At 40.9% G+C, this 20,926-nt stretch overlaps 1 protein-coding gene across 1 annotated transcript in view; it reads left to right on the forward strand.

Annotated features, from left to right (window-relative positions):
- Nucleotides 1–20,926, forward strand: part of LOC139547169 (zinc finger and SCAN domain-containing protein 16-like) — a 223,489-nt gene that overhangs the window by 199,955 nt on the left and 2,608 nt on the right. The gene's annotated exons all lie outside the window — the stretch shown is intronic.

Below are 20,926 nucleotides of genomic sequence, written 5' to 3' on the forward strand. Positions count from 1 at the left end.
GTCCTTAGCCCGGTACCTCCAGTTCCGGCACCACGCACCAGGCCTATAGTGCGTCTCAGCCGGCCAGAGTCTGCCGTCTGCCCAGCGGCGCCTGAACTGCCCGTCTGCCCAGCGGCGCCTGAACTGCCCGTCTGCCCAGCGGCGCCTGAACTGCCCGTCTGCCCAACGGCGCCTGAACTGCCCGTCTGCCCAACGGCGCCTGAACTGCCCGTCTGCCCAACGGCGCCTGAACTGTCCGTCTGCCAAGCGCCGCATGAACTGCCTGTCTGTACTGAGCCTTCAAAGCCGCCCGTCTGCCATGAGCCTTCAGAGCCGTCCGCCAGACAGGAGCCGCTAGAGCCGTCCGCCAGACAGGAGCCGCTAGAGCCGTCCGCCAGACAGGAGCCGCTAGAGCCTTCCGCCAGACAGGAGCCGCTAGAGCCTTCCGCCAGACAGGAGCCGCTAGAGCCTTCCGCCAGACGGAGCCAGAGCCTTCCGCCAGACCGGATCAGCCAGAGCCTTCCGCCAGACCGGATCAGCCAGAGCCTTCCGCCAGACCGGATCAGCCAGAGCCTTCCGCCAGACCGGATCAGCCAGAGCCTTCCGCCAGACCGGATCAGCCAGAGCCTTCCGCCAGACCGGATCAGCCAGAGCCGTCAGCGAGCCATGACCAGCCAGAGCCGTCAGCGAGCCATGACCAGCCAGAGCCGTCAGCGAGCCATGACCAGCCAGAGCCGTCAGCGAGCCATGACCAGCCAGAGCCGTCAGCGAGCCATGACCAGCCAGAGCCGTCAGCGAGCCATGACCAGCCAGAGCCGTCAGCGAGCCATGACCAGCCAGAGCCGTCAGCGAGCCATGACCAGCCAGAGCCGTCAGCGAGCCATGACCAGCCAGAGCCGTCAGCGAGCCATGACCAGCCAGAGCCGTCAGCGAGCCATGACCAGCCAGAGCCGTCAGCGAGCCATGACCAGCCAGAGCCGTCAGCGAGCCATGACCAGCCAGAGCCGTCAGCCAGTCCGGAGCTGCCGTCCCTCAGTCCGGAGCTGCCGTCCCTCAGTCCGGAGCTGCCGTCCCTCAGTCCGGAGCTGCCGTCCCTCAGTCCGGAGCTGCCGTCCCTCAGTCCGGAGCTGCCGTCCCTTAGTCCACTGGTGATGCCCCTTATCCTGGTGATGCCCCTTATCCTGGTGATGCCCCTTATTGGTGGGTTTATTTGGAGGGTGGTCATTGAGAGGGGGATACGAAAGCGGGGATTGACTATGGTGGGATGGGAACCACGCCCAGAGCCTGAGCCGCCACCATGGACAGATGCCCACCCAGACCCTCCCCTAGACTTTTGGTGGTGCGTCCGGAGTTCGCACCTTGAGGGGGGGGGTTCTGTCACATTCCTGACCTGTTTTATGTTATTTTTGTATGTGTTTAGTTGGTCAGGGCGTGAGTTGGGGTGGGCATTCTATGTTTTGTGTTTCTATGTTTAGGTCACTTGTAATTAGCCTTATATGGTTCTCAATCAGGGACAGGTGTTTGACGTTTCCTCTGATTGAGAACCATATATAGGTTGGCTGTTCACACTGTTTGTTTGTGGGTGATTGTCTTCTGTGTCTGTGTATGTTGCACCACACGGGATTGTTTCGGTTTGTTTGTTCGTTTGATGTAGTCCGTTCCTGTTCGTGAGTTCTTCGTGCATTTATGTAAGTTCCATGTTCAGGTCTGTCTACGTCGTTTTCTTATTTTGTAGTTTGTTGAAGTGTTTTCGGTTTTCGTCAGTACTTTAATAAACTTCATTATGTCCAAATATCACGCTGCACTTTGGTCCAATCCCTACTCCTCCTCTTCGTCTGAAGAGGAGGAGGACACCCGTTACAGCTGGTTGTTTGTTACCTATGCATAGTCACTACGCCCCTACCTTCATGTACAGATTACCTCAACTAGCCTGTACCCCCGCACACGGACTCGGTACCGGTGCCCCCTGTATATAGCCTCGTTATTTTTATTCTCATTGTGTTACTTTTTATTATGACTTTTTATTTTAGTCTACTTGGTTAACGTTTTCTTCTTCTTGAACTGCACTGTTGGTTAAGGGCTTGTAAGTAAAGCATTTCACTGTAAAGTCTAAGTTGGTGTCTTGACAGATTTGTAAAAAACGATTTGTCATAAAACACTATATATATTTTATTTTAAATGTTGCTGACACCCCTCCCCAGAGGTGTCTCATTATTGGGATTCACGTTATTATCCCACACACAGTCTCTGTGGTTCATATGAACCCCATTCCTGGGAATTAGATTTGATTTCAAATCGCCCCTGTCTGTTACCACAGAAGGGTTCCGCCTGTCCCATTCCCAGCAGGTTACGAGGCGCTTTGTCACCAGTACCTATGACTGGTTGATAGGGGAAACCTCCATACCTATTATAGAAAAAATTATTAGGGGAAAACTATTTAGAAAACTTAAATAAAATAACAAACTGTTAAAGGAATTTTGATTCCTGTTTATTAACCAATTCAATTAAAACACTCTGCCCATAAATAAGAATTTGTAAGATAATTATCAGCATAAAATGGACAGATACCAGTCTTAAAATCAATCAATCAATAGTGTTTATTCTCGAGAGTACTGAATCATAGTACAATTTACATCAGGTTATATAATAAAGATGATGTCATAGGTTTTAATGTCCAACCTCCTCTCGGATACAATGGCAATACAGTTCGAGTTCTCATTACTGTCTGCCACCTGTTAAACTATCTACAACCAACTCAAGGTCTTTCACCTCCCTGGGTAGAGACATCATTCTAGCCTGTCTGAAGATAAACCCATTCTTTCTAAACAAGGAACACATAACATTCAACATTTATGAGTTATAATTCTAAGTCAAATGTATACATATTTTAGTCATTAAACACAAAAATCCCGTAACATATCCACCCTATGACTAAATATTATACCTTTAATCGTACTTCTAGTTTTATTAGAAACATTAAAAAGCACAATTGTATTTTTATTAGAAATATTTCTTGTTTTCCAAATACAACCTAAATCAACCACAACATATTACACTACATCAATATATGTATTGTATAATGTATATATATATATATGTGTATTGTATATTGTATATATATACATCAGAATCATAACTATAATCTTAATCAAAGAAACAGTCTAATATAAAAATCATCAACACAAGATGGGAACTAATATTTATAATGTCTCAAAGTAGCTGGATCCATCCTCGGTCTGGGAACCAGTATTCATCCTCCCACTGGTCAGAACTTGGAATCGGTTCATATCCTTATCATCAATATTGTCCTTGATTTCTCCAGAGTCCTGGAAATGAGACCTTTCACACCCAGAATCAAACAGCATTCACACAGAATCAAAACACTCATACAGGTGAAATTGGCCCACGACACAGTGATTATGACAATTTTCCATTCCCCAAACATACTGTCACATCCATTTTTAAGAGAATTATCGACCCCAGAGTTTTCTGCCAATTCGGGAGCTAAGGTGGCTAAACCAATCAGGACCTAGGTCACTGATCCGTCTAGAGCCGTGTTATCAGGGATAAATGTGCAACATTCTGCTCCAAATAAGACGCACACGCCACCCTTTTCTGCCGATAACATATCCAATACTATCCTATGTAAATACTATTGTCAAAAGATCCGGACGGATCACTCCTCCTCTCTCTTCTACCTGGTTCTAGGTCCTCGTTTTAGATAAGGGTGAAAAGCTTGTCTAAATAAATACTATCGGTCCAATTGGTAGGCAGGTCAGGCCACAACCTCATCCCTCCACATAACAACCAGACATCCACTCTGGGCCTTTTTTATCTTACTGAAATCCCCGGAAGTAAACCATCCAGTCAGGTCTTACCTCCCCTTCATCCCATCCGTTTGTAACGACTCATGTCTCCATACATTATTCATGAAGATCATTGAGGCAACACAACGTATCACATCGAAAGTGCATCGCTATCATTTAGAATTAGATTAGTCTTTCATTTGAACCTAAACTAGTTATTAAAACGTTTCAGTTTATATCCTATACCGACACTAATGACTGTATTTTCTCAGGCAAAACATACAAATGGTTTAATTACAATTAAAAGACTCCGATTTTAGTCAGAGCATTTACCGTGAATCGAAGTCAGGTCTCAAGCTTGGGAGGCAGTTATTTAACCCCTGATCCACCATCACTTTTTGGAATAAAGGAGCCAATAACCCTATTATTATAATTTTCTGTAGTCGCAAACTCCCGTCCATTCCGGGACCTCCTTGGAGGATTTACTACCCATGTTTAATAAATCCTTGCCGCTCCTAGTAGCTATGGTATTTATCACTATCTGTATATGTATTTCTTTAATCTATGTATGTGCTGTTTTTACCGTTAGTTTTTACCTAATTACTTTGGTTGTTCTCCCGTTTGGAAACTTTATCTATAGCGTTGCATTTGTTGGACATTAAATCCTACCCGTACAAATATAAGACCGTACAAATATTTATTAGTTTAAATTATGGCAGTGCACCTTGCCCCAGGTCTTTTGCGGACCTGTCTCTGTGTATCGGTCATACAAAACCCCTTGGATCTGTTTGGAATAGCAAAGGTCCTATTATTGATAAATTCTAAACATTTTAGAACATTAAATCAAGGATAACTTAAATCATTCCCCCCAGAATCGAGAATATAGGCTACTGACCTTGTCGCTGACTGGGAAAAGCAATGTTCATTTGATCTCGTCACCACCTCTGTCGTGTACCAGTTCACCACTGGCCTGAAATAAACCCTCAATTCAGAGGTCAGGTCTTTGTCTTACGGATCCTGGATCCGCCCGTGCACGGTTTTCAGCAGTTTCTTGGAACGACAGAGGCAGATCTTGAGATCCGAGAACACAAAAAAATCCCGTAACACAAACCTGTTTGAAAACTATTCCAAAACTATCTTTGACTCCAAAACTAAAATAGCCTAAAATAATAACCAGCATGAATTATGTTCAGTTTGAATAATTTATATCTTAACTTGGGGCAAAAATAAATATTAAATATTTTTTATGTGGTTTTAAAGCTTCTGAATCTGGTGGCTGCTAAATGCTGCCATGGGATGGAAATGTTTCAAATAGACCTAGCTTGTGTATCACTATCACTTGCTATCACCAGAAATACTTTAAGAATTGAGGATATTGGAAACTCCTTTCGATTCATATTAACAGCTTAAAGAAAAGAACATTGGCATGAATTTCCCTCTGTGAACAAGAAGCACAACATTACAAATATTTTCAGAGATGTGAGATAATGAACTTGTTCTCTGTAATATCGTATAGCTTTGCAATCATGACATTATGTACTTTCAAGGAAAATAGGCACGTTTCTCGACTCATACCCTGACTTTAAAAGGGGATTTCGTGAGAATTAGCTTAGGACTGCGTGTCACAGCATGACAATGTGAACGCGATTGGTCGACAGTCTCTTGGACGGGCGTTATATACACTTTGACATTTTCTGGAATAGTTTTTATTTGAACACGTTTTTGTTTACTTGCCTGCCTATTGAATTTGGAACGCACTGTACTGTTCATCTCTGAAACTCACTGAGATAATTCCTTTGATACAGCAGTAGCAATACAGGGATATAACATCTACAGAAAAGACAGGAATGATTATGAGGGAGGTGTTGCTGTATACAGTGCATTCGGAAAGTATTCAGACTCCTTGACTTTTTCCACATTTTGTTACGTTAAAGCCTTATTCTAAAATGTATTACATAATTTTTTCCCCCCTTTCATTTAGCTAATTTATTTGGCACATCTGCATTTGGGGAGTTTCTCCCATCCTTCTCTGCAGATCCTCTCTAGCTCTGTCAGGTTGGATGGGGAACATCACTGCACAGCTATTTTCAGGTCTCTCCAGAGATGTTAGATCGGGCTCAAGTCCGGGCTCTGGCTGGGTCACTCATGGACATTCAGAGACTTCTACCAAAGCCACTCCTGCATTGCCCCAAAATCATGTTCTAGTGTCCCCACCTAAAGTAAATCTTGGTCAACCAAGAGTCGTCTGTTCTTTCTACCAAACGAATGGTTGAAATGTTATAACGTGTATTTTTCCATTTATAGACACACCCCATGTATTTAAAAAAATAAATAACTATATGTACTGAACTGGTCTGATGCTTTAAGCAGGCTGTTTGATTAAATAATTAAGACACACAAATGACTCGGAGCCAGAGATCAAGATAACCTAACCAGAAGGAGAAAAATTCTGCCATTGTGATCATGAAGTTTCCGGTAATGGGCTCCACCAGCGGTCTGCAACATTTTCCACTTGGAGTGCCAAGTTAACTTTCCATTTCTACCAACCAGTTACGATTTTCATAGGTAAATTTTCGTGCGTTAAGACAATCAGAAATACTATCAGACATCCCCAAATGGGCACATTTATAGGCCTACATTTGCGCGCAGGCCAGGTAGACTAGTCCTACTTCTATCAAATCAAAATGTATTTGTCACGTGCCCCAAATACAACATTGAAAAGCTGACTTACAGGCTCTAACCAACAGTGCAATTTCTAAGTTAAAAAAATGCACTCGAACTATGTAATATTTACTGGCTTCTTATGTTACGCTGGGAAAACAGTTTTCATGGGCACAGAAATCCTAAATAATTTCAGAGTTTGCTAAATCCAATGGTTCTAACCGAGAGTCACCTTCACTTTATAGGCAACACCCAAATGGATACTGTCATTAACGCGGTTCTTCAATAATTACACACAATACTTAATACTGTAGCTGTTTAGTTACAGTCACATGTTCAACTATCATCAGCTGATCCAGGAAATCATTTTCTGAATGACAGTCACACGACAAACATCACGACATGCAACAATAACCAAAGTGCTTCTTCATTCATTACTCTGGTAAAGACAGTTATGCCATGCTCCACGTTGGATCCAACATCCCAAACAAATTGATGTTTATAATGTGTTATTGTCTGCTTGATTTACAGTAGGGTCTCATTAGTCTGTTTGGACACAGAGATACTTAGCTCATAAGCAACCTGGAAATGGATGCTATATTTGCTGTCAGCCTATGAGAACTCCCCTGAGTTTTCCCCCACGGGGGTGAACTAGTGAATAGACACAGAGCTTAATGTGAGTTTCCTTGAGTAGCACTCCTGATCTTGCGCTGATAGTGCGCTGTAATATTCAGAATACATTGTGGAAAACTAAAATCTTCGCTCACCATTTTTGCTCCAAACAGATATACTACATCCATAACTAGCGGTTTCCTCATTAGCAGATATACTACATCCATAACTAGTGGTTTCCTCATTAACAGATATACTACATCCATAACTAGTGGTTTCCTCATTACCAGATATACTACATCCATAACTAGCGGTTTCCTCATTACCAGATATACTACATCCATAACTAGTGGTTTCCTCATTACCAGATATACTACATCCATAACTAGCGGTTTCCTCATTAGCAGATATACTACATCCATAACTAGTGGTTTCCTCATTACCAGATATACTACATCCATAATTAGTGGTTTCCTCATTAGCAGATACACTACATCCATAACTAGTGGTTTCCTCATTAGCATGGAGGAGTTTCTGCTATCAAATTGTGTGTGCATTGCCCTCGTGCCGCAATTTTAGCAAACACAGAAAGGGGCCTTTTTTGTGGACCTAAAGTCGTCTGGAACACTGCTTAGGTCTTGACTGTCTTAAGACAATTGTCAAATAATTTAACAGACAGTCAATTGTTGTACAACTGCATGGGTATGCTCTGGGCATCACCTTTTACCACAAAATAAACAGCGAATTTCTGCTGTTGTGGACCTTTAACCATCTGTCTGACTTTGTTGTTCACACAGGGGAGAGACGTGACTATCGTGGATCTTCTGGGGAGTCTCAACAACATCATGAAGCTGATGAGGCAGAGAAGAGTCTCCAGATCAGAACTCCTCAAGAAACACCAGCAGAGATCCACAGGAAAAAAAATCTCATTGCTGCTCTGACTGTGGGAAACATTGCAAATCTTCATCAGAACTTAAAATACACCAGCGAGTACAAGCAGGAGAGAAGCCTCACCACAGAGGAATCTTACTGCTGCTCTGACTGTGGTAAGAGTTACTCAAAAGCAGATGCACTAAAAGTACTGTGGGAAAATATTCAATTCTTCAGTAGACCTTAAATTACATAAAATAGTTTACACTGGAGAGAAACCATATAGCTGTAATCAATGTGGGAAGAGTTTTATTCGGCTACAAACCCTGAAATCACATTAGAGAATGCACACAGGAGAGAAATCTTATGGCTGTGATACATGTGGAAAGAGTTTTACTCACCTAAACAGCCTGATAGTACACCAGCGGACACACACAGGAGAGAAATCATATAGCTGTAATCAATGTGGGAAGAGTTTCACTACATCTAGCCAGCTGACTTTGCACCAGAGAAGACACACAGGAGAGAATCCTTGCTGTAATCAATGTGGGAAGAGAGACACTGGTAAAAGATCACCTGATTAAAATTCAGAAAATACATGAAGGAGTTACATTTACATTTACATTTAAGTCATTTAGCAGACGCTCTTATCCAGAGCGACTTACAAATTGGTGCATTCACCTTATGATATCCAGTGGAACAACCACTTTACAATAGTGCATCTAACTCTTTTAAGGGGGGGGGGGGGGTTAGAAGGATTACTTTATCCTATCCTAGGTCTTCCTTAAAGAGGTGGGGTTTCAGGTGTCTCCGGAAGGTGGTGATTGACTCCGCTGACCTGGCGTCGTGAGGGAGTTTGTTCCACCATTGGGGTGCCAGAGCAGCGAACAGTTTTGACTGGGCTGAGCGGGAACTGTACTTCCTCAGAGGTAGGGAGGCGAGCAGGCCAGAGGTGGATGAACGCAGTGCCCTTGTTTGGGTGTAGGGCCTGATCAGAGCCTGAAGGTACGGAGGTGCCGTTCCCCTCACAGCTCCGTAGGATCTTCTGGGGAGTCTCAACAACATCATGAAGCTGATGAGGCAGAGAAGAGTCTCCATGATGATGAGGCAGAGAAGAGTTGTTTCATGATATCAATGAAATAATGTCACAATGTAGAATGTTTTAACATTGTAGTAGGAGTATTTTAATGTCACAATGTAGAATGTTTTAACATTGTAGTAGGAGTATTTTAATGTCACAATGTAGAATGTTTTAACATTGTAGTAGGAGTATTTTAATGATGTTTAATGTAGAATGTTTTAACATTGTAGTAGGAGTATTTTAATGATATCATAATGTAGAATCCTAAACGTTTGTCCCCAATCCAGGCTCTGAATTGAAAGAGTTACTATTTATGTGATTTAACAAAAAGTGACTAACAAAAGAAGAGTTGTTACACTTACCATGTTGGTGACCCACTTGAATCAAAATGCAACACTTCAAAATGTAGCTAGCTGTTTTCTACAAATTGTCTTCTAACCACATTATTCCCAGATTCTGTGTGTTTTTTTGAGCTGTTTGTTTTAACAGGACGTGCAACCTCATCTCCCTTCTCTCGGCACAATTGATTTCAACTCGATATTGATGAGTGATGACAAATAAGTGCTGCGTTCCTTTGTTAGGCGACCCCTACATTTAAATGCATCACTATAAAATGTAACTGACTGTCTGCTGGAGGTTGTCCACTAACCAGTGAGGTGAAAGATATCTCCCATTTCCATGTGTTTTTTTAGTTGTGTTAGTTTCAACAGCACCTACAACCTGATCCCCCCCCCCCCCCTAATCGATATCAGTGATTTATTGCTACTTGTCAAAACAACAGCATTTCTGGTGCTTGTGCAGTTTATAAGGAGCTTGTTTAATAAAAAAATACAAGTGATATGATTATTGTGGCAGATGTTTGTCAATAGTACATAGTTTTCAATATATCACAAACTGTTTCTGGATATATTGATTTGGACACATTAACTGTGTTTTGACATTGGGGCTATCCCATCTAGCAAAATGTAATTGAAAAGGCATTGAAAATAAGACAATGCCCGACGTCCAATATATGTGTGGTTGTAGTTGAAAGTGATGTCTTTTCTGGTTGTTTTTTCAGTGACTTGAAAACAACTTAATTTCAGTGTACTTGCAGCCAGAACACATGGACGCAGTATAATAAATTGGTCTATAATCAATTTTATTAACAATCTTACGTCACTCCAGTATTTCTTGACCACATTCAAATGCTAATTTCTTTATTCCATTACTGAAGAAGCATGTCTCAAATCACCTCATATTTCAAACATTCGGCCTGACAAAATATACATGTTTTATTATTCCATGCCTCACCATTAAGTGAATTGGTGGGTGTCTTTTAGGTCCCAGTTGTTGTTACTATTCAACTTTCAGTGAATAGTGTCTTTCAGAGCCCCTCTTAAAAAACAAGGTTATATTTTGGGTTGGATGTTGCATCCAATTAATATTGTAATCAATGGCATTTCCTTAGAATGCTCATTGGTCTTTCAGTTGTTAATCTTATGTTTTCCATCCTCTTATGTTTGTTGTATGGTAAATATTTCTGTTTATTTTCATAGTTTTTTCCTATGAAGCCATTGTGTTGCATCCATGTTTGAAATGTGCTGTATAAATAAAGCTTGATTTGATTTGAACATATTGCAAAATAAATTAACCCAATGACCGACCAATCAACAGACTCTTGGTCCAGCTTAGTATGAAAAACAGTATCAATCCCACTTTTACAGCCTGCTGAAGGCGTGGTGGAGTGGTAAACACCATCCCCGGCTCTACCAGGGGCTTGAGGTGGTCTCCCACAGCTCTGCTTATGTCATGTTCTGTGGCCTTGCCGTTCCATTTCTTGACTGCCCCTGCAACACAGAAACACATTTAGTTATATAAAACACTCAAAGTAATGGATATGGAGCATCTACAGACTCAGTTACACCTGGCACCTAAATGTGACTTATGTCATCTGATCACTCCAAGCTGCATTAGGTCTGGATGCACAGAAGTCACAATGTGCTGCATTAGGTTTAGATCTGCCAGGATGGGCACTGTGTTCGGAATTTGAGTCTGGCCACCGAATATGCATCAGCAATGTAAAGAGATGGGGCGAATGAGTGTGGAAAAGTACATTTGACACAAATGACCTTCATAATAACAAAGAACAAATGTGTGTGCCTGAGGGGAAATTAACTTTCATACAGCCAAAAGGGGTGAGAAATTACACCAATATTAGTGGATAATTTGCACTAATGTCAATAAACATAGATGATGGAACATATTCCCTTTTGCTGACGTGATGAACCACTAAGGGGACATTTACCATCTAAACCATGTGTGACCTCTCACCTCTCTGGCTGTAGAAGTGTTCTTCCTAACCAGTCCCTCAACAGCTCTCTGACTGAGCTCCACCCTCACTGGGTCTTCAGAGGAGAGGAAGGCTGAGGGATGGAAGGATGAATGGATCAGTCAGTCAATAAAGTGTAGAGCTGCTGTCTATGCTGTCTGACAAAATCACTTTTTTAGTAGTTCATTAAAGTAAATTAGGCTTAATGACTGCTGAATACCAACTATCAATCACTTAGATCATGTATTTTCAGGTAGAGATACCTCCTTGGGACGTCCCTAGCCCATTGAAGTTGACATTTAAAATGGCTAAGGTAGGGGTTAAGGTTAGGGTTTAGGGTAGAGATGTCCCAAGGATTCCAGATAGCATTGACCAATGTTCATTATTCTGTCTCTTTTACATAGCAGGTGTAAATAGCAGCAGACAAGACAAGTAGGTGCGCAGGTCATTATGGTCATTGTAGTTTAAGAAATAGCATCTAATTATGCCAATCTGTATGTGGGGTTGTTAGAGAAGAATGTGATTGTCAGCCCTAACAACCCATTCTAGCACCTCATCAGGCTCTGTAAAAATCTTCATTGATAACGTGTTCCATCTATTCCAGTGCACAGCAGAGGAACTTCATCGATTCCACTCCTTCATCAAGCTGTAAACATCTGAAATTCAACCTCACCTTTGATGCGCATGAAACAAGTTATCTGGACATTTTGATTAAGAGGGAGGTGGGTGGCTTTAGCACAGACCTATACAGGAAGCCGACTGACAGGAATTCCCTCTTACGCGGAGACAGCTTCCACCCTACACCCCTAAAAAAACAATTGTAATACTTCAGTAAAGAAAACATTTAAAATGTAAATTTGTAATTTAAATTTTGTTAATTTAAAACAAAAACATAACTGTTTGTACTTATAGGTAACCAGATCGTGGATACAACTCAGTTACTAAGTCTTTAACCACACTGTGTTGTTACACTGGTGAGTAAAAACTCATGCTTCCTACCCTTTAACTTTTTGTCTGAAAATAAAATATAAATTTTACTCAACTGCGTCCAGTCAGCAGATGGACTAGATGCCGCCCGTTGTGACTCCGTCAAGAATTCAGCAGAGCAGGTTTGTATGAAGGTCTGGTTATTAAATGGGTTCATAGTTCAATAGTAATATCCTCTAAAACGCTCTGGTGACAAACTTTGCTGCCCTGTTTCCAATTGTCCACATGGCTGGGAGAACCTATTCAAGTAAGTAAGTAAGTAAATAGATTTTGAAAGCTAACTTTATTAGCTAACTAGCTACAGTGCAGAATAACTCAAATGAGCTGCTAAATGAGCTATCTAGACAACTTCAAATACTGTATAGATAAATAGCTAGCTATGTGAATTAAATATCACCTGATACCTATCTTGATGTATTTATCACTGTAAAAAACAAATTCCAAATGCATTTGTAGGTAGCTAGCTAACAGCCACGGAGGAGGGTGAAAGGATAGCAGCCCTGACTGTCAGTGAGAGAGTAGGCTATTCTGGATAGGGCAGGTACTTTTGTGTAGTTCCTGTCCCTAGAAGTGAGAACGGAGATAATAGTTACATAATATTCAGTGTGGTGTAATTTGACTATAATGAAGTCTGTTTCTTGTGAGGTTTTCTGTCCTCAGATAAAGAGCGCTATGAAAGCCAGTCTACATATGAAGAGGTCCCAATGAAGAGCAGTGGTTCTCAGTCCTGGGGACTCAAAGAGGTGCACATTGTTGTTTTTTCCCCAGCACTGCACAGCTGATTCAAATGATCAACTCATCATCAAGCTTAGAGTGGTATTTATGTATTCATTTGTGATGCCATCCTTGATATGATCCTGTTATTGTCACATGCTACACATGCACATATGTGTGGCCATGAATCTATCAATCCAATGTTATCATGATTTGTTATCAGGGATATTATACTTTAGTAATCCACAATGACCTGGTGATGTAACAGTCTAATAATTACATTGTCTTCCATATTCCTATAGATACCTTGTAACTGGAGATTCCTTCAAAATTATTGCCTACAGTTACCGTGTAGGGCACTGCAAGGTTGGGTGACCAGGGTCATCTGGGACTGCCTCCTGGAGGAATTCAGGTGTGTGAAGGCTACCTGTGTCCTGCGTAACTTCATGAGGATGGACACGAGGACCAGGAGGGGATCTGCAGCTCGCCGCCGTGTGCCAGAGGAGAAGTCTGCTGCTCTGCAGGATGTTTCAAGGATGGGGTCCAACAACGCAGCAAGAGAGGCAATCCGTGTGCAGGAGATCTTCACCTCCTACTTCTTCAAAGAGGGTGCTGTTCCCTGGCAACACCATAGACTACACTATGCACAACCAAAGGCTCTTTTAAGAGCCATTCATATTGCAATAAGAGTATTCTTGCATTTACTTAGCTATGTCAACTGCAGTTATTCAATTGACAATTTCTCTCCCTTTGATTTCTACTTCTCAGGTGAGGGTGCTGTTTAGGTAAGGGTGTGATGTCTGTACAAAAACAAAACAGGCTATTTTAAATCACCCATATTGATTTTTTTTTTTAGAACAATTAGACACCCTATAACCCACACACTCATGAATCTATCTGAATGTGCAGTGAGCAGGCTCAGGTGTATAACTGTGGCTCCCTCCACCTTCCAATAGTAAGACACTTCATTATTTCTATAACTACGCTATATTGTTTGTCCTTGTGTGTCCGTTCATGTTTTTCAGCATAAAGTACTCTGCAGCCACTTAGTGTGGTGTGGACACCAGGTGAGGCCACACACAGATTCCTGTTGAACACTGTGGCTTTAACTACCTTATTTTCTCAATAACAGTCTCTCCTTCACTTCATCCCTCTCTCCCCTTCTCCCTAAATCCTCTAGGTTATATCAGCTGTGTCGGTGAACCCCTCCTGCATCTGAACTGGCTACATCGAGGGCACAGCATGATCAGATGTGAGAGCTCACTTGGTCAGGTCAACAGGAAGTATTATTAAAGAGATGCTTTACATTGAAATACAGATAGTGTCACGATCGTTATGAGAGACGGACCAAGGCGCAGCGTGTGTAGAGTTCCACTTCTTTATTTTGGTGAAACTTCAAAACAAAAACAGTAAATCAACACCGAAACGTGAAAGTAGTGGTGCACAAACACAAAACAATATCCCACAAAGACAGGTGGGAAAAATGGCTACCTATATAAGATCCCCAATTAGAGGCAACGATTACCAGCTGCCTCTAATTGGGAACCATACAAAACACCAACATAGAAATATTGAACTAGAACACCCCCTAGTCACGCCCTGACCTACTACACCATAGAGAACCAAGGGCTCTCTATTGTCAGGGAGTGACAGATAGATGCAGTAGTCCCAGAGTTAATGATCCAAGGTCAGTTTTGCATTTCACCTCCTGATTGATGACAAACAATGTTAGAATAAAAACACAAGGCTTAAACATGCTCTCTCTCTCCATCTGTCTCTCGTCTGCAGGTATGTTTTGATGTGAGAGGATGCCAACCCCCAGTCCCATCATCGCCACCTCACCTGCTTTTGAGATAACCTTTGGGCCGACAAGAGACACTATTATGTAATTGTGATGAACTGAGAGAATATTTAGGTAGCACTCTGATTCATTAATCATGTGCTGCCTTTCCTGCTCCTATGTGCTTACCTCTTTCCGTTTCTGTCTTTTACACCTCTCCCGCCGCCACCTCTTTCTTCCTTTGTTTTTATAATGCACAACAGATGTGCATTGAAGTACAGATTGAACTTGTATTTATAACACTTGGATAATGAGCTTTTCAATAAAGCGTTTCACATTCTCTACTGGTTGAAATGAAGTGTAATGTGATGAAATACTCCACCTATCCTGTGTTTATCAGATCAATGCAGATGAAGGGCATTAGATATTGAGATGAACCGGTGTTAGAGTATTTACATGATGCATAGGAAGTGTAGTGTTCTGTTTTTTAACATTATATTTCTGTATATATGAATTAACTAGTTAAATCCTGTTTCTAGTCTATTAGTTACAATGTGTAACCATTCATGTCCCAAGACCAAGATTGGTAAACACTGTTGAAGTGTATAATTGTAATACATACATGCAGACACAGCATCATTCAAAGACTGGAATTTGATACTCCTGGTATTAGATATGACAAAAATAATCTCAAAGACATTCATACCTAAACTGCACCTTCATTTGCCAAGGTAGAGTACATGATCAGTGAATATATTAAATGTACAGGCTACAATGTGGGGATCTCATGCATGGTAATAACTACTTGCATCCTTGGCACAACATGATATTATATTCTACTCAATCCATAGGCTTCATTAATGTCATTCAGGCTGTTTTGAAGTTGATACAACTGGCTATGATAGCTGAGGTTCATAGCTAGGTTCTGAACTAATATGTATACCAAACGTTTGGGTCCACACACAGATCAGCTAGATAGCTAGCTACACATCCATAGGCATACAGGTATTTAAATCATCCACTGCACAATAAGCAAGAACATATCTAGCTACGTTATTTCATCTACCTGCATGGTAAATATCAGCAAGACAAGCTTACACAATTGTACATTCAATTTGCAGTAAATTCTTCAGCTAGCTAGGTTCTATACATCCACTGTTTCACAAAACGACAGCCTGATTTGCTGGTTGTTTCAGGAGTCCCTAAAACAACAAGAAGGACAATTTCATACTCATGTCACAACACCCATAAAGCTGGCCAGCTAGCTGGCTAATGTCAGCTAGTGGGCTAGCTTGCTAAATCGCAATTTTCATAAATTAACTTTATGATAAAAAAAGCATAATCGTTTGTCTCTACATTAACTAACATTCCTGTCAACTGTACATGTTTTTTGCATGATTCGTTATGACGTTATAATCCCTTACATTTTGCTTCCATCCTAGTATTTCTGTTCGCCATCTTTGATCCAGTTCAGTTCTGTGTAGGGGTACCCCTCTCTCCTAGTATTTCTGTCCGCCATCTTTGATCCGGTTCAGTTCTGTGTAGGGCTTACGCCTCTCTCCTAGTATTTCTGTCCGCCATCTTTGATCCGGTTCAGTTCTGTGTAGGGGTACCCCTCTCTCCTAGTATTTCTGTCCGCCAACTTTGCTGAAGAAAGTCTAACAGTCACTAGTGCGGCAGCAACCTCCCCCGGTCCTAGTGCCGGTGCTGTAAGATGTTTCCGGAATTTAAGGTAATACTGATAGTGTGACGTATAATCTAGTGGACGGAACGCTTCTTTCAACAGCAGCAACAGTTAGTCAGATACCTCGGTAGCTTGCTAGCGAAAATAGCCGAACCAATATAGCTCTTTAGACGCTTTAGTGTATATTAGCCACTGTGTTTTAATCCCACTTCTGTCGTCTAGTTAGTTATCCGATTTAATTTCATATTTACGGTGTTGTTGTTACTATTCAGCTAGCGGTCTGGTTAAGTTAGCATTAGCCTAGCTAGCTAACATCCGACCATTAGGTCACTAAGCTACTCACCTCCTGCTAAAAAGATGTGTTCTGCTGGACGGAGAAAGAGGAGGATATCACAGTAAAACAAGAAGTAGAGCGTGAGGCCGTTACTGTGAAAGAAGAAAAAGACGCGTTCAGAGTGAAAGAGGAGAAGGAGGTTACAGTAAAAGGAGAGGAGGATGCAGTTTATTGAGTGAAAGAGGAGGAGGGGAGGATGACTGTTACATCGGAAAAAGGAGGAGGAAGAAGAGGAGGAAACTGGATATCTGGGTCCGGTTTCCCAAACGCATCTTAAGGCATCCAATGGTTCTAACGGTGAACTTAGCCGTAAGATGGTTTTGAGAAACCGTTCCCTGATTAACACTAGTAAGTACTGTCTTAAATACAGAGGCACAAACTCTGCAGTTGTTGAGCTGATGTTTGGTGTTAAAGCGGAAATCTGCTATTGCTACATCCATATTGTGACTTTTAAATTATTTATTTATAGCCATTGATTCTTGAAGAATATAACACATGCCTCATGATCTTAGTTCAACTGTTGTACCCCATCAGAACCCCAAATAAGCTTTTTTTACTCCAATGTTTAGAAACAATGTAAATCAATACTGTATAGCCTCAACATGGTTAAAACTATAATGTTGATATCATGAATGGTCAGTCCTTGCTTCCATAGGTCTGTCTATGAATTTTAAAAGTAGTTACTTTTCTCCAACCCCATCATCATCTTATTACCAAAACAGTGGTGGAATGACAGATTTGTTATTGTTTGAACTGCAGATTGGTTGGTTGTGTGGGTTTTTAAACAGCAACAAAATGGCTGCCCAGAGGCTTGGTTTGGTCAACAGCTGAGGAAAGGAGAAGTGTAACCACTGAAGTTCATAGAGAAAGCTATTGTAGCAACCGTTACCCAACACCTAGCAACCTTGTCAAGAAGTTCAGACATCTGAACTGGTGTTGGACCCAGGTTTGAGTCCAGCTCAGGGCTACCCCCTGAATTCACTACACTATGAATACAAGGACTGGCCATCCATGATGTCATAATGATAGTTTAACCAGGTTTCTAGGCTATATAGTATATTCTAGAATTCATCCATGATGTCATAATGATAGTTTAACCAGGTTTCTAGGCTATATAGTATATTCTAGAATTCATCCATGATGTCATAATGATAGTTTAACCAGGTTTCTAGGCTATATAGTATATTCTAGAATTCATCCATGAAGTCATAATGATAGTTTAACCAGGTTTCTAGGCTATATAGTATATTCTAGAATTCATCCATGATGTCATAATGATAGTTTAACCAGGTTTCTAGGCTATATAGTATATTCTAGAATTCATCCATGATGTCATAATGATAGTTTAACCAGGTTTCTAGGCTATATAGTATATTCTAGAATTGCCAGTGTAGATTTCCTGTGGAGGTGAAATTGTTACAGCTGTTGATAAGTCATTGTAAAATATTCAGCCATTTATTTTTTCATGCCAATACATTAAAGGCGAAACATACCTTCATGAATTGGTTTGAAACCTTTGTTTTAAAACCTTCTCAAAGTTGGTCCCTTGACAGATTTGTAGAAAATGGTTTATCATAAAACAATAATTTTTATTGTTTTAAATGTAAGCTTTATTTAACAAGGCAAGTCAGTTAAGAACAAATTCTTATTTACAAGGACTGCCTACCCCGGACGATGCTGGGCCAATTGTGCGCCGCCCTATGGGACTCCCAATCAAGGCCGGTTGTTATACAGCCTAGATTTGAACCAGGGTGTCTAGTGACGCCTCAAGCACTGAGATGCAGTGTCTTAGGTTGCTGCGCCACTCTGGAGCCCCAAAATCATGTTCTAGTGCTGTCCCCAACTAAAATAAATTTTGGTCAACCAAGAGTCATCTGTTCTTTCTACCAATCACCCCATGTTTTAATAAAATCAACTATATGTGCGTAACTTGTCTGATGCTTTAAGCACGCTGTTTGTTTAAATAATTACAGATACACAAATTACTCAAGGGAGCCAGTCATCAATATAACCTAACCAGAAGGAGAAAAACTCTTCCCTCCTCCTCCCGCTGCTGCTGGACTTCGTAAATTCTGCCGTTATGCTCCTGAAGTTTTCAGTAATTGACTACACCAGCGGAGTATTTATCTTACCATTTCTACCAATCTGAGTGCAAGTTATGATTTTCATATGCTCATTTTTTTTTAACAGATTCATTTAATTTATAATAGTATCTCAAAATCATTGTCTGTGATTAATCTACATTCTATCTAAATCTAAATGAAAAATATACAAATCTAAAAGTAACTTTTATTGCCATTGCCAACTATGTAAAAATAGACAACATAAAGCCAACAAATAAAAACATTGCAGCCTGCAGGTAGAAAATATCATGATAAAAATAAATATCCTATAAATCACATTGGCTGCACATGACGTGTCTTCAACGAACTTTATACATTGTATCAACTATCAACTGGGTTGGCCCGAAACTCGTGATAGCAAGCTTGCAACATTGTATAAAATATTCTGGGCCCTCAGAGTTTCCCGGCCAGTGAGTTTGGGACAGACACAGCTGTCGGCTATTTGTGTAAAGGAGAAGTAGTCGGGTATTTTATGACATTTCCACTGGATCAGAGCATTACATTTTTCCCTTTTATGCTGAGTGGTTATCGAAAGGGCGAGAGCTGGAAGTATTTTACGAAAATACTTTGAGGAACTATTGTCATTCGCAATTGATTTTGATTAGACTTTGTTTACTTGCTGTTTGAGGTGAGGAAGAAAAATGCTTTGAGAAGCTCCAACTCATTAGTGGGGGTGCATTAAGACAATCAGAAATACTATCAGACATCCCCAAATGTAACTTTGACTATAATTACTCTTCCCTGAAGTAGGGAAATGAGGTACAACACCTGTTTGAACCCGCCCTTTCCTGGGTCGGTGAAGAGCGGTATTAAATTAAAGGAATAAATCCGAGCCTCAGGCTCATCACCTGTGGAAGGCGGGGCTTCCAACAAGGCGTGGATTTAATGGTATGTTGTACCTAGTTTCCCTCCTTCAGGGAACATTAGTTATAGTCATAACGTTAAGCTTGTCATATGATGAACTTCAACTTAAATACTGGATCTTGCTTGACAGTTTTTTGTATTCAGATCTCTGAAATGCTCTCTAACTACGTAACATTTAGTGTCTCCTTATGTTACGCTGGGAAAACAGTTTATGGGCACAGAAATCCTAAATCATTTCAGAGTTTGCTAAATCCAATGGTTCTAACACGAGAGTCACCTTAACTTTATTGACAACACCCAAATGGATACTGTCATTTACGTCTTTCTTCAATAATTACACATATTTCTTAATACTGTAGTTACAGTCACATGTTCAACTATCATCAGCTGATCCAGGAAATCATTTTCTGAATGCCAGTCACATGACAAACATCACGACATGCAACAACAACCAAAGTGCTTCTTCATTCATTACTCTGGTAAAGACAGTTATGCCGTGCTCCACGTTGGATCCAACATTCCTAACAAATTGATGTTTATAGTGTGTTATTGTCTGCTTGATTTACAGTAGGGTCTCGTTAGTCTGTTTGCACACAGAGATACTTAGCTCATAATGTGTAGAGAATTTTTCCTTGATGGATAGGCTATTGTACAACATACAGAGCTATTTTCCTTTATTCAGGACATTTACAATGACAACACATTATAGAGTAGCCTAGTGGGATTATTGACAAAATTATCTGGTGATCGGGTTATGAAATGTCATGACAACGACATTTTAGTTTCCATGTTTCACCTGAAATATTAAATGATTTATAGTCCTAGGTCTATGTTGTTGTTAGGTGAAGTTATTGGTATGTCTATGTTGTTGTTAGGTGAAGTTATGGGTCCTACAGTAGGTCTATGCTGCTGTTAGGTGAAGTTATGGGCAAATTTGGCAAACACTTAGTGTACAAACCCTCGTTGTCAGGCTGATGGAAAATCTAGCAAAAAAGAGCGTTTTACTGGTTGAAGTGTTTTTTAAATACAAAGCGATTGATTTGTGATGATGACACAAACATTATTTTAAGCAGAACATTCAAACGAGCCTTACAATTATAATCCAAAGTAGTGTGAAATG

The sequence above is a fragment of the Salvelinus alpinus genome, chromosome 20, assembly GCF_045679555.1.
Source record: "Salvelinus alpinus chromosome 20, SLU_Salpinus.1, whole genome shotgun sequence".
Lineage (NCBI taxonomy): Eukaryota > Metazoa > Chordata > Actinopteri > Salmoniformes > Salmonidae > Salvelinus > Salvelinus alpinus.